This window comes from Tupaia chinensis, unplaced genomic scaffold, assembly GCF_000334495.1.
Source record: "Tupaia chinensis unplaced genomic scaffold, TupChi_1.0 Scaffold000627_1, whole genome shotgun sequence".
Taxonomy (NCBI): Eukaryota; Metazoa; Chordata; class Mammalia; order Scandentia; family Tupaiidae; genus Tupaia; species Tupaia belangeri.
In genome coordinates this window covers 2859919-2875004 of record NW_006160147.1, presented here as the reverse complement: position 1 = coordinate 2875004, position 15086 = coordinate 2859919, and positions in this window count along the sequence as shown.

Sequence of the window (15086 nt, the reverse complement as noted above, 5' to 3'; positions counted from 1 at the left end):
AGAAAAAACCCCCAAAAAAAAAAAAAAAAAAAGCCTCTGGAGGGTGGGCACCTGGAGAGGGCATAAAATCTGTGAACCCCTTCTCACATGCCTTGCCCTATGCATCTCCCCATCTGTATCTTTGTGGTATATTTCTTTCTTTTTTTATTTTTATTTTTAATTTGCTATTGGGTATGTGTGCTCACCCAAGAGAGACAGAGAGAGAGAGAGAGAGAGGGAAAGCCACCAGGTCTGGGACTAGAACCACAGTCGGCCATGTGGGAATCCAGTGCCTTAACCACCCAGTCACCTACTGGCCTCCTTTTGTGATATCATTTATGATCAACTGGTCAACACAAGAGTTTCCCTGAGTTCTGTGAACTCTTCTGGCAGATTATTGTACACAAGGAGGGGACATGGTCCTGGGAACCCCAATGTATAGCCCATCAGTCAGAAGCACAGGTCACAACCTTGGGCTGGGCTTGCCATTGGCATCTGAAGGGAAGCAATGTTGAGGACTGAGCCCAACCTGTGGGATCTGACGCTACCTCCAGGTGGATAGCGTGGGAATTGAACTGGAGGACCCCCAGCTGGTGTCCGCTGCAGAAACCATGGTTCACTTGGTGTGTGGGGAAAGCCCCCCCACACACACATTTTGTCACAACAGTCTCCTGTGAGGATTGTTTAGTGCAAGTTTAGGAGAAAGAGATTTTGTTTATTCCTGTATATGCTCAATGACAGATTCAGAAAGTGGGAAGGAGACAAGAATGACTGCTTGCAGACCTGAACTCTTGTTCTGCTAGGATAGCTAGCCTCCATTAACCGACCACGCAGGGCCAGCTGGTGGCGTGCTGGCTAAGGCAACTGGCCGACTGGCCGACTGAGTGGTTCCAGTACTGCTTGAAAACATGCCGGGCGTGTATGCGTGAGTGCCCAAAGTCCCGAGGGGGAAATGGAGGAGAAGAAATTGCGGTATGGCCATCGCCCCGGAGAAAGACTTCTCACTTTCCCTCTTCCTCTATTCCTGTCTCTCTCCAGCAAGCACACATGCCATAGAGCCAAAAATAAAAATTAAATATAAATAAATAAATCCATGTAGCCCCGGACACATGTTCTCTCTGAACAGTGAGGGACATGTTGGTTTGTTTCTTTTCCTACAATTTACCTTTTTTTATATTTAGTTTTTTAAAAAAAAGACTTATTTCATTTTACTTATTCATTAATTTATTTGACCATAGACACAGAGAGCGAGAGAGGGAAAGTAAGAAAGTAAGCCACCAGGTCCAGGACTTGAACTGTGGTTGACCATGTGGAAGTGTTCAGCGCCTTAACCACCCACCACGCCACCTGCTGGTCCTGGGACATGTTGGTTTTTGAGTCCCGTCCATTCCTAATATTCTCTGGTCCTGCGCCCCAACTAAAATGCATGGACTCTCCTTTTGATTTTCTTCAGGCTTTCCATGTCTGGACCAGCTTCCCCAGGTACAATGCTGAAAGCTGACCTGAGGCTGTAATTCCATCTCCATCAGATTAAAGAACAAAAACAGATCAAGAGCAAACCTGTACACAGGGCAGGTACACACTGGTTCCTGTTGCTCCCCTGACGTCTGTGAGGTTTGAGGGAGGCTGTGCTGGCTAGTGGCCTCAACTTCTCCTACTTGTCCCCTTCCTTAGATGCAGAGAATCACCCTGAAAGACAGCCTTTTGTGATGGGTACCTGCCAATCACTAGATTTACCACAAAGGGATTAAAGGAGACTGCTTCAGAGGCTCCACAGAGGCTGGAAATGTATCCCATCACCCCACCGCCCCTGCCTGCTGGAAGGAAGGCTGGATTCAGGGAGGCGAGCTGTACAGAGAAGGGGAAAACAGCAGTTTGGTTCATCTTAATAAACCAGGAGGAAAAGAACCGCAATAGGTTATCACAGAGACTCATTTGTAACTAGGTTACAGATAGTCTTGAGCTGGAGACCGGATGGTGAAAATGGTTGAAATAAAAATGGAGATGTAAGGGGCTGGCAGGTGGCGTGGTGATTAAGGGTGCTGGACTCCTGCATGGCTGACTGTGGTTCAAGTCCTGGACCTGGCAGCTGGCCCTCTCACTTTCCCTTCCTCTCTATCTCTTTCTGGTTAAATTAAAATAAATAAATAAAGTTAAATAAAATTTCTTTTTTTAAATGGAGATGTTGGGCCCAGCAGCTGGCGTAATGGCTATGTCGCCGGACTCCCATGTAGTTGACTGCAGTTTGAGCCCTGAACTCGGTGGCTTAAAACTCACACCAGGCACGTGTGCGTGCGTTCCCAAGATCCCGAGAGGAGAATGGAGCAGAAGGGATTGTGGCGGGGCCATCCCCCTGGGGGGTGATTTCTCGCTTTCTGTCTCTCTGTCTCTGTCTTTCTGGCAAACGCACGAGCCCTATACCAAAAAACCTCTCAAAAAGAAAAAAAAAAAATGGAGATGTCATTCTTTCGGTGGCTGTGTGAGTTGAGCACCATTTAGTCTGTCCTTTTACTCCACATCTTCCTCCTGGATTTTAGAGGAACCTTACATATAATTCCTCAAAATACTGTTAAGAATAGAGACCGGAACCTCGAGGGCCATCTTCAGGAAGATTCAACCGCCTGGTTTGAGGGCAGCAGGACCTTCCCCTTAGATTTTGCAGGTTACTGGTGCCCTCTGGTGGAAGGTCCAGGCTCCACCGTTGGTTAGCCCTCAGAGGTGATTGGCCTTTGGTGTTTGAGGAGGCTGCCCCAGCTCCGCTGCACAGAAGGCCGAGGGGGAAACCAGGCGCTAAGCACCTCACATTGGTGCCTCCTGTGTCGGTCGCTCTTGGTTTACAGATCAGGACGCTGAGCTTTAGTGATGGTAAGTCACCTAAGGTCAGCTAGCAAACAGCTAATTGGCAATCCTGATTCAGAGCCAAGGATTCCAGGAATACGGATGGCTAGGGTTTCCGATATAGACACACAAACACGCTCTCGTGCACACACTCACACAAAAAAAGAAAATGCATGAATCATCCCCCAAACGTGCCCCCTATTTTAATTGCCAAAGGATGTGCATACTCACCAGAGAGTGGTGTGGGGACAGGAAGTACCTCCAGTGGGGTATGGTCACAGCACAATCTCTTCGCTTCATTTCTCCATCTCATCAGGATGTGGGGCACAAAGACGTGCCCGGCCTGTTTTTCAAGCAGCTGACGCTGGAATTCGAGCCACAGTCAACCATGCCGGACCCGGTTTCCAATGCACCGGGCTGAATTCCTGCATCCCAGGGCTGGCCCTGTGCACCCCCTCTCAGTCCCAGCTTTATCCAGTTTTGAGCAGTGTGATGTGCTGACTGAGTTAAGATTTCCCAATTCAGGGCACTGGATGCTCAAAACCTCTTTATTTTGATTGCAATGCTCGGCTTCTTCCACCGGAGACTTTTTGGAGAGGTTAGTGATGAGGGCAAAGAATCCTGGACTGGGAGCTGGCAGGGCCAAGTCACCCAGGTCAAATGGATAAACTGCTGTGCAGTCTCTGATGTCACTTCCTGTCTTTGTAAGGTCAAGTGTTCAAGACCGTGATCTTTAAAGCCATGTTAACCTAAAAGATGTTTACATGGGGCTGGCAGGTGGTGTGGCAGTTGGAGTGCTGGACTCCCACATGGCCAACGGCAGTTCAAGTCCTGGGCCTGGTGGCCTGAAAATCACAACAAGTAAATGTGTTTTTTTGTTTGTTTGTTTTTGTTTTTGTTTTTGTTTTTGTTTTTAAAAAAAAGGTTTAGAAAAAGATATTGATGCATACTTTGTCCTAAACCTGAACTGCTTCTTACACATCTCTGCTCTTCTGAGATTTAACCCTGTCCTTCCCCTTTACTCCTCCCTCACTGCTGAACTGAGTGCTCACTCTTCTCCCTTCTTTGCTGCACCCTGAACAGTCATTTCTGTATGTGTGTGGCAGAGATAATGAAGTATCTGCCTAACTCAAACCTTCAAGTCCAGTAAAACCAACAGAAATCCATTCTCATCTCTGCGAGGCTTTGTGGCCGTTCCTCTCTCTCCCTCCCGAAGCTTTCCGTCCTGGCCTCTGACTTCACGGGTGGTTGGCTGTGGTTCCTAGACCGTCAGCACCAGCATCACCTGGAAACACAACAGAAACACATGTGAGCCCCATTCAGACCGAGCTGGCTGGGACCCCTGCACGGGGCGCAATCTGATGTTAAAGCCCTCCAGGTGACTCTGCTGCTGCGACAGTTGAGAGGCGCTGTTCTAGAACAGGCTTCTTAACCTAGGTCCACAGAAGATTCTGGGAGTCGAGAAGTTTCTTAGATTAGCATTTAAAATTTAACATGCATGGGCTAGCAGGTGGCGTGATGGATTCCCACACAGTTGACGTCCTGGACCTGGTGACTTGCTTGCTCACCTTCTCTGTCTCTCTCTGGTGAGTGTACATGCCCTGTAGCAAATTAAATAATAATAACAATAAATTAAATTAAATTAATAATTGTGAGAGGTTTTTTATTATAGGGTGAATGCACTCTCCAAGAAACAGGAGTAAGAAATCACCCCCAACAGGGATGGCCACACCACAATTCTTTCTCCTCCATTCTCCCCTTGGGATTCTAGTCATGCATGCACACATGCCCAGCACAAGTTTCAAGCATCCAGGTCCAGGACTCGAACCGCAGTCAGCCATGTGGGAGACCAGCAACATGACCATTACAACACCTGCTGGTCCCAAATAAATTTTTTTTAATAAATAAAATTTAACATGTTTTCACACCCTTCTTCTGGAGAGAGGATTCAGAGCAGTTGCCTCCACCCCCAGCAAGTTAGAAGACCACGACTCAATAATTCTGTTTTATGGTGAAGAGCTTCCTGCCGACATCCACAAACTCTCCTTTCCTTCTTTTCTTTGCCTTGAAGATAACCCTGGAGGTTCTCAGTAGTCATCGTCCCAGACCTCGTATGCCTCTCGGGTAGAATCCGGGCCTCCCCACTTCTGTACTCTGACCACAGTTCTTCCACACACAGATCTCTACTTGAGATTTGGGTCTACACTTCCTTTTGCTCCTCCTTTACTGCTGACCTCCCAGACACCTTCCCTCGTTCTTTAAGGATTAGGAGCTCTTACATCTTGCTATCATCCTGGCTGATATCAATGCTGTATGCACGAACCATGCAACCCCCAGCCTCACAACACCACAGTCACATCAACATCAAAGAACTTTAAAAGTATTTTATTTATTATCATTATTATTTTAATTTGACCTGGGTGAGGATTGAAAAAGCAAGCTACCAGGTCCAGGATTTGAACAGCAGTCAGCCATGTAGGAGTCTAGTACCTTAACTGCCATGCCACCTGCCAGTCCCATATCAAAGAATTTCACCTCCATGACTTTTCTGCTGCTCGCTCTGTGTTAAGCCCTGGGACTTGCCCTCCCATGGCATGCCCCCCCCCTCTCCCAGGCAGCTTAGAACAAGTCCCACTGTGAGGGTAAGCCCAAGTCTCAGTCGCTTCCAGGGTAAGGGCTTGTTCTCTGTGCAGCTCTGTTTCCATCCTGTCTTGGGGCCAGTCCTAGAAGCACTAGCCTTTTCCACATGGAAAAGAGACCAGCTGACCCCACAATGCCCTAAGCCTCTGCTCAGAAGGAGCTGGCTTCGTTTCCACTCACAGCCCACTAGCTGCCTGCTGCTAGCGGGCCAGGAGCACCATGCTCTCCAAGGCCTGGGGTAGGAACGTGGCACATTCTGACAACACTATCTACCACGACTTTGCAGTCCGTCTTTAGAATCTCTCTCGGAACACAGAGAGCTGTCCTGTGAGCTCTTGGTCTTCTCCTCTCACTGCAGTGCTCTTCAGTTTCCACTAAGTCTTCTCAGTTCCTACCAGGCCCTTCCTGGGAGCACTGACAAGAGATAGCATTTATTGAACACATAGTGGGTGCTAACTTGACCTCTACTATCTCGAGTTGCCGGGCGCTCAGAGAAGGTAGCCTGTCTTCACAATCTTACTGCCTTCTAGGTTAGGACCATCCTATAGGTTAAGCGAGAGAACCAGGTGGAATGGAGAGGCCGGCTTGGCCATGAGTGTGCAGGAACACCAATGTGCAGCAGTGCACTTTTCTCTGGGAGCACTCAGCTGGGCACCGTGGTTCTCAACCCAGGGTGGCTCTACCACTGAATGACATTTGCCAAGATCTGGGGCCACTATCGACTACCATAATTAGGGGAGCACTCCTGGCACCTGGTGAGGAGAGGCCAGGGCTGTTGCTAAGCCTCCCACAATGCACAAGACAGCCTTCCCCAGAGAGAATTCCCGGTCCAGATATCCACAGAGCTGAGGCCTAGAAGCCCTGGTCTGCAGAAGGACATCGTGTCAGGAAATGTCAGCACAGGTTTCCCCAACCCGTGTGCTCTCCCTCCTATTCTCGGGAGAACCTCTTTCAGACCTGTTTCTCCACTCTCTTTCCACTCATCCTAGCCATCTCCTCTGTCACACTCAGCTCTCCCCTTGCGTGCTTTTTCAGCTACGTTGAACGTCTTTGTTGTTGTTGTTGTTGGCCAGAGAGTGCATGAACTCACCGGAGATAGAGAAAGCACCCCTCAGTGGGGCAAGGTCACTCTGCAAGCCCTTCTCCATTTCTCCATCCTGTCAGAATTTGGGCATTCACACACATGCACCTGGTGTGTTTCTCGAGCTGCTGGGGCCAGGATTAGAACAAGGTCCTAGGTTTGGGAGTCAGCAGGTGGCATGGTGATTAAGGCGCTAGACTCCCACACGACTGACTGCGATTCAAGTCCCAGACCTGGCAGATTGCTTTCTCACTTTCCCTCTCTCACTCACTCTCTGGTGAGCATGCATGTCCTATAGCACATTAAAAAATAATAAACAAAATTAAATATATATGTGTATATATGTACATATGTGTATATATGTGTGTGTGTGTATATATATATGTTTTTGCCATAGGGTGCATGTGCCTGCTGAAGAGAAACAGAGACAGAGAGAGGGAGAGAGAGAAATCACCCCTCAGAAGAGATGGCTCTTCTCCATTTTGGGAAAGCACGCACACACACCCAGCATGATTTTGAAGCTGCCGAGTCCAGGACTTGAACAGCAGTTGACCACGTGGAAGTCTAACACCTTAACCACTACAGTACCTGCTGACCCCATAATTCTTTACCAAAAAAAAAAAAAAAAAAAGATTTCTGGTGCAGAGTCTGGGAGAGGGGCTGCAGGCACAATGTCTAGCTGTGAAGGTGGCAAGAAGCTCCTGAAACAGCCCAAGAAGCAGACCAAGGAGATGGACAAGGAAGACAAGGCTTTCAAGCAGAAGCAATAAAGAGAAACTCGAGGAGCAAAAAGCGAAGGCAGTGGAGAAGGGCCCCTGGCCTCAGCTGGAGTTTAGAAATCTGGCAAGAAATAAGGTGCTCCATGTGTCTGGACCATGGCAACCACCCTTGACTCCTTTCCTATTTAAACATCTAGAATCCCCACCATAAAAGCTACAGCTTAAACGAAGTGTTGTCTTAGAGTGTGTTGTACATTTAAGAATAAACTTTTATTTAAAAACATTAAAAAAAAAAGAAAGAAAGAAAGAAAAAGGAAAAGGGACCAGCAGATTGTGTGGTGGTTAAGGCACTGGGCACTCCTATATGTAGAACCATGGTTCAAGTCCCAGACCTGGTGACTTGCTTTCTTACTTTCCCTCTCTCTCTCTCTATGCAATTCTCTCTGGTCGAATTAAAATAAATGAATGAATAAATAAAATTAAATAAATAATTCTTTAAAGAAGTATTTCTCCCTCTCTCTGGCTAGCAGAAGCACTTTCAGGGAATAAAAAATGAAAATAAGGAAACCAGCAGATGGCGAAATGGTTACATCATTGGACTCCCACACAGTCACCCATGGTTCAAGTCCCAGACCCGGCGGTTTAAAACCCATGCCACGCGTGTGTGCATACATGCATGCCCAAAATCCTGAGAGGAGACTGGAGGAGAAGGGATTATGGCCTGGCCATCCCCCCAGGTGGTGATTTCTCACTTTGTCTCTCTGTCTAGTACACATGCCCTATAGCAAAAATCTCTCTTGAAAAATTTTTTTTGAAAGCAAGATGATGTTGCTTCCCACTGCCTTCATTCTTCAAACTACTTAGCTTAGAAAATCACACCTTCCTCATCTAGGCCTTTTACCACTCCAGCCCCATCTCTCATCACCTCCGATCACACTGCTTGCTCCAGCCAGGCAGAACAACAGAATTCCAAACAAGCCAGTCTCTCATCCTTTTTTTCATTTCCTTGGTCTGCATGGAAATTATTATGTACCTAGCTCCACTGTTAACTGCAGACTTGAGGGCAGCTTCCTTATTCACTGTTATATTCCCAGTACCAAAAAGTTTCTGGAACACATTAATAGTAAGTATTTATTAATAAGAATGTATTGAATTTGGGCCAGCAGGCAGCATGGTGATTAGGGCACTGGACTTCCACATGGTCAACCGGTTTGAGAGAGGCGATTTCTCGCTTTCTGTCTCTGTCTCTCCAGTAAGCCCACACGCCCTATCCCCCCCCCAAAAAAAAAAAAACTCTTTAAAAATTTTTAATTTAAAAATTTAAAAAGGTAATCGACTCCCATGTAGTCGACCATGGTTCAAATCCTGGACCCAGTGGCTTGTAATCACGCCCGGGGTGTGTGCATGCATGCCCCAGAGCCCAAGATACCGAGAAGAGAAAAGGGATTGTGGTGTGGCCATCCCCCGGTGGGGGGTGATTTCTCGCTTTCTATCTCTCTTTCTGGTGAGCGCACATGCCCTATGGCAAAAAAACACTCAAAAAAAAATTAAAAATAGAAGTATAGTCCCACTATTGGATACATAATCAAAACTGAAATCGGCAATGTCAGTTATCTGCAGTCCTGTACTCAGTGCATTATTCAAAATAGCCAATGTGGAATCAACCTAAGTGCCCATCGAGGGACAAATGGATAAAGAAAATGTGAAAGGAACCAGCAGTTAGCATAATGGCTATGTCCCTGGACTCCCATGTAGTCGCCCGAGGTTCGTGTCCCGGACCCGGTGGCTTAAACTCACGCTGGGTGCATGTGCGTGCATGCCCAAGATCCCAAAAGGAGAACGGCGGAGAGACTGCAGCATGGCCATTTCCCCGGAGGGTGATTTCTCGCTTTCTGTCTCTTTGTCTCTGTCTGGCGAGCGCACGCGCCCTATAGCCAAAAGCCTCTCCAAAAAAAAATTTAACAAATGGACGTTCACCAGTAACAACATTGCGATGTCACTGTATCGAGATCTCAAAATGCTTATGCGGTATCTTCCCACGAGAGGTTGTGGGAATTAAGCACTTGCAGACAATGAAGATGGGCATATTAGCCAAAGGAGCATTCCAGTAAGAGGGGAGGAGGGAGTTCAAGATCTGCTCTACAGTGTGACTGCTATAGTTAAGGGCCATCTACTGCAGTCCTGAAAAAGCTGAGAGGATGTTAATGTTCTTACCACAAAAAGGATAACTATGTGACCTAATGCACTTAACTATTTAGATTTAACTAGTTCACAACATCAACTCTGAAGTATCATGTTGCATATGATCAACTGTTTTATGTCAATGACAGAAACAACAAAACAACACAGACTCAAAGGAACTGTTGGTGATGAATGTTTATTGACTTTGATGGCAACATTAATATTTGCTAGAGTCCAAACTCACCAAATAGTATACATTAATTTTATATAGAGAGAGTATATCAATGATATTGCTATAAAGCGGGGTAGGGGGAGAAATTAGATTTCTCTGGTAATTAGATTTCTCAATGTGTTAGAAAGATAACATCAATTTTTAATAAAGCACTTGCAAAATTACAGCAACTGCTGAGAAGACTTGCTCGGGTTACTAGGCCACCTCTCCACCTTATGAATGGGTGTTCTGCTAGCTGTGCTGTGCTCCCAGAAGAATCCAGTGACGGTCTCACACAGAGGCGAGCCATCTGCCAGTGAGGCGGTATCTTGGATTTCAGATAAGCTACCAGAAATAGTACCTCTGTCTATAGATAGGCTTCATTCTCTATAATGATTTCAGACTTTCGAAAGGCAGCAAACTTAACTGTAGGTTCACTACAGTAATATTTGAACAAATGGACGTTCACCAGTAACGACATTGCGATGTCACTGTTATCAAGAGATCTCAAAATGCTTAGGGGGTATCGCCCCACAAGAAGTTTGGTGGACCCTCTAAAAGGAAGAATAGAGCAACTGCTGACAATATGGAAAAACTGTCAACAGAAAGGACCTCTCGAAGAGATGAGAAAAAGCTGTCCCTAAATCAGGCTTGGGGAGCTACTTTTACTACTCTGTCAGATGCTCATTCCCAGTTTAGCCTTGGGGTCCTCAATATTTCCCCTCGTGCTAAACACATACATCTGAGAAATCCCAGCAAATGACCTTGACTTTCCCTAGGGCAGTGCAAAGCTCCAGGCATATGTAAACATGTACCTCTTTTGGCACAGGGAACGGCTTGCCAGTTCTGTTCTCTCTGAAGTGCAGCCAACTATGGCTAGTTCCCAGTCGACAGCCATCTTGACCAAAGGCAGTGAGTAGCAGGAGTACACTCATGAGTGGGAAAACCATCACAATGAACTCTTTATAGTACAAATATGAACATTACACACACGACAGGCTAAATGGGAAGCAACAGATTCACAGTATCTAAAGCTGTGTACGTTCAGAGTCCACTCAGAGTCCACGGACATGTGGGGGGAAAAAACCTGAACGCTTGGTTAACAAATTTTCTCCTTTCTAATGACCTCTGAAGAGACCCATGAGGTAACACTAAAATTGCCTTGAAGTATCTAAGAACTAACATTCATCAATTTTTCGACTTTTCAAAGAAGCCAACATTGCATTGAATTGGTGCACAGTTACGATTCTGACCTATAAAAATAAATTCTTAACAAACCAATACCCCACACAAAGCATTACACACATCTATATGTACATAAATTATACTTAAAATACAATGGCATATTCCAAATGCCTGGCTGTGCCTTATTCTTATTTTACATAAGTTCTCTGGTAGTCTCTGTTCACGACTAGGGTTAAAAGCCTGTGATATTGCACTCATGGGCTGTAGAAATAAGGTAACATTACTTGGAGGCCTTGGTCTAAGACTTCTATAAAGTCTGACCTAACTAAATACAAAAGCATATCAAACTGTTAAACAGCGCATCACTGCAGGAGGAGGGACCAGCACATGGTGTAATGGTTATGTTGCTGGACTCCCATGTAGTCAACTACAGTTCAAGCCCTGGACCTTGCAGCTTAAAACACACAGGACATGTGTGCGTATGCCCAAAATCCCAAGAGGAGAAGGGAGAAAGAACTGCAGCGTGGCCATTCCCCCAGGGGACGATTTCTTGCTTTCTCTCTCTTTCTCTGTCTCTCCAGCAAGCTCATGCACCCAATAGCAAAAATCTTTAAAAAACAAATAAATCACTGCAGGAGAATGACTTAATATTGAGACAGGAGCCTTCCCTAGCTGTAATCTGGCAATTGTGTTGTATTCCTAATACTTTTGTCAAGTATTCTGCACTTCTTGTCCAAGACAACATGATTGTAAATATTAAATGACAACTAAAATAAGAAACCTGATGCTAATATATAATTATTTTATTCATAAGTGTGATGCAGCAGAAATACTGACACCTGCTTTAACAGATCTCAAAGATGTTGATTCAAGCAGGTTTATCTAGGCTGACCATATAATTTAACATCCGAATGAAGGCATGTGCAAGCCGAAGGGCAGGGCTGGGGCAAACCTGCTCTAGCACCAGAGAACCAGAGCATGTGGTCCTATCACTAAGATGAATGGCATTTGGAAGACTTTATCATACAATAGTAAACTCTGAAGACGTCACAACTTGCTTTAGTGGCAGTGAAAAAAAGAACAAAAAAACAAAAACTCTTGTGTCATAGTGGCAATTAAAAATGAATCCTTTTAAGATCAAGGACCAAACCAATGGCATCATGATTTGAGGGAAGTCAGATTCCACATGGCCAGCTGCAGTTCAAGTCCCAGCCCCAGTGACATGGGAGACAGGTCAGATGCATGTACACATGTGCCCCAAATCCTGATAGGATGAAAAATGGGGAAGGGGTTGTGGTGTGATCACACCCCACTGGAAGGTGCTTTCTCCTTTCTCTGGCAAGCATGTGTGTCCTTTGGAAATATAAAGTTAAAATTAAAAAAAAAAAAAAAAGACAGTTGAAGAAGATGGCTTGGGGACCAGCAGTTAGCACAATGGCTATGTCACTGGACTCCCACGTAGTCGACCGCAGTTCGAGTCCCAGACCAGGTGGCTTAAACTCACGCGGGGTGCACGTGTGCCCAAGATCCCGAGAGGAGTTTGGAGGAGAAGGGATTGCAGCGTGGCCATCCCCCCTGGGGGGTGATTTCTCGCTTTTTGTCTGTCTGTCTGTCTGTGTCTGTCTGGCGAGCGCACACGCCCAATAGCAAAAACCTCTCCCCCACCAAAAAAAAAAAAAAAAAAAAAAAAAAAAAAAAAAAAAAAAAAAAAAAAAAGAGATGGCTTAAGGTTTCCTGCAGTAAAGAAGGTCCAAGCTCAGGTATCACTCATAAGCAAAGTACTCACTACTAACAAAGCCAGTAAAAACCGAGCTGAGCAAACAGCTGAAAACACTAACAGCATAGGATGCTTCTGTGATGGGCAAGCATGGTGCACCAAAGTTAGCACCAAGTATCTATGAGCACAGATTTTTTTTTTTCTTATTTAAATTTAAAACTGCAACTTTAACACGGGGTACAAGTGAAGATTCCCCAATTCTCTCTGTCTCTAATTTATCACTTGCAAAAGCACTTAACTGCCAAAAATAAAACAAAATTGGGGGCCATCAATCTATAAGGAAGAGAGTACTACTGGGAGGAAAATAAGAGAGGAAATGAACTTTTAAAAGTTTCAGTAAATCCACCATGGTCTAATAAAACTTATGTCAAAGGTCTGGTTCTGCTCATGGGGCACAGGGTGGGTGGGGGAAAGGGGCAAGGGTGTTAGTCCCTAATGCCTCGAGCCAGACTTGGGCTTCATTCATTCCCAAAAAAGGAGCAATACTAGAGAAAATGGTCCTCTGCTACCTTTATTTTTCCTCTCAATGACAGAAGTCATTTTCTGATCAGATAAAAAAGCCTGACATTTACAGGGCCATTCTCTTTTGAGAAGGCGTCTTAGAAGTTACTCTCCTTTCTGAAATCCTACTTTGACTGCAAATCATACTCTCTAAAGCTATTAAAAGATCTATATTTTAAGGCCATTAGTTGTCCGAAACTTAACAAGCACCATCATTTAAAATATTTAACCATAATGAGAAGGTAACAAATATTGTTGAAAGAGTTACTGGTCAGGAAGTTTATATTCTAGTAATTACCACTAGCTATGACTTTCTGTGATGACATTTAGCCACACATACAAAATTAAGGGGGTTGACCACACTGCAGTTTTAAAATTTTGAAATTTTAACAAAACTTGCCCTCTGGAAACTAAACAGAATAATGAAGAAATCTTGTTCTTTCTGTTAGATACCTAGGAAAGAAAAAAATAAACAGGAAGGAAAACCCTTCATTCTAGGGCAGGGTTTCTGAAAATGTGGTGTGTAGAAAACTTTCCTCAGCACCTTAAGAATGTTTGTTCAAATCCAAGTTCCTGACCAAAATCTCAGGGATACGCCTTTAGGAGTTTGGAGATTTTTTTAAACAAGCAACCCTTTCCTTTAACAAGGACATTTATGATCCTTAAGTTTCAGTTTTAGGACCTTGGTCTTCAAAATGCCATTCATACCTCTGGGCAAGATTTTTCCACATGGTAAGCAGATCCAGGCAGTGCTAATAAAGCCAATGGAAAGATCTCCAAGTTCCACGTGGACTGTCCAGTAACTGCAGTGCCCCATAAGGCACATTCAGTTGCCATACTGAAGTCTCCCCTTAGAAGCTTTGCTGTCCACGGTTTCAGTTACTCATGGTACACTACAAAAAGGTATTTTGAGAAGGACCACATTCATGTAATTACTATGGTGTAACTGTCCTATTTCATTAGTTGTTATTCATTTCTTACTCTGCCTGATTTATATACTTTAACATAGGTGTGTATGTATCTAAAGGAAAAAACATAGTATACATGATGGCTCAGTTCTATCTGAGGCTTTAGGCATGCAATGGGGGTCTTGGCCCAATGGATACGGAGGGAACTTCGATGTTCCCTGCCTCTCACTGCGCAAAACTGTACTATAGGGCACTGCCTAGGGTGTGAACAGTTCTGGTGGCAACAAAGGGACTGAAACAGTCTGGTACTCCCATGAAACAATGAAGACTAAAATAAAAGCAAAGAAAGCTTTGGTTAGAAGTTCCAAGCCGTGGGTCAACAGGTGGCATGGACCTGCAGCTTGCTTTCTGGCTTTCCCTTTCTATCTCTCTCTGATTGAATCAAAAAATGATAATAACAAATGGAATTCAATAAATAAATATTTTTTAAAATTATTCTGAGCCTTGTCGATTTATTTTAGAACAGATAATTAAGAAGTCTGTGCCAGACATACATGAGTTACAATTCAAATAAATAAATCAAAACTTAGTTTTAGTTCAAATAAATACACTATCATATATTTTCTTACTGAAAGTTAAATCTGACTTGGCTTTTTGGGGGGAGTTGTTGTCATAGGGTGTGTGCTCTCACCAGAAAGAGAGAAAAGGAAAATGAGAAATCACCCCCAAGTGGGGGTGGCCATGCCACAATTCCTTCTCCTCCTGGGATCTTGGACACATGTACCTGGCTGATTTTCAAGCCACCAAGTCCAGGACTTAAACCAAGTTCAGCCATATGCGAGTCTAGCACCTTAACCACCATGCCACCTGCTGGCCCCTTCGCTGATTAATTTAAAAAGGGAAATGAATAGGCTTTGCCAGTTTATATAATAAGATTTTTTTTAAGAATTAATTATTTATTAAAATGTGACCAGAGACACAGAGGGAAAGTGAGAGAGCAAGCCACTAGGTCAAACCAGTCAGTCATGTGGGGAGTCCACCACGCCATCTGCCAGCTGCTGACAGA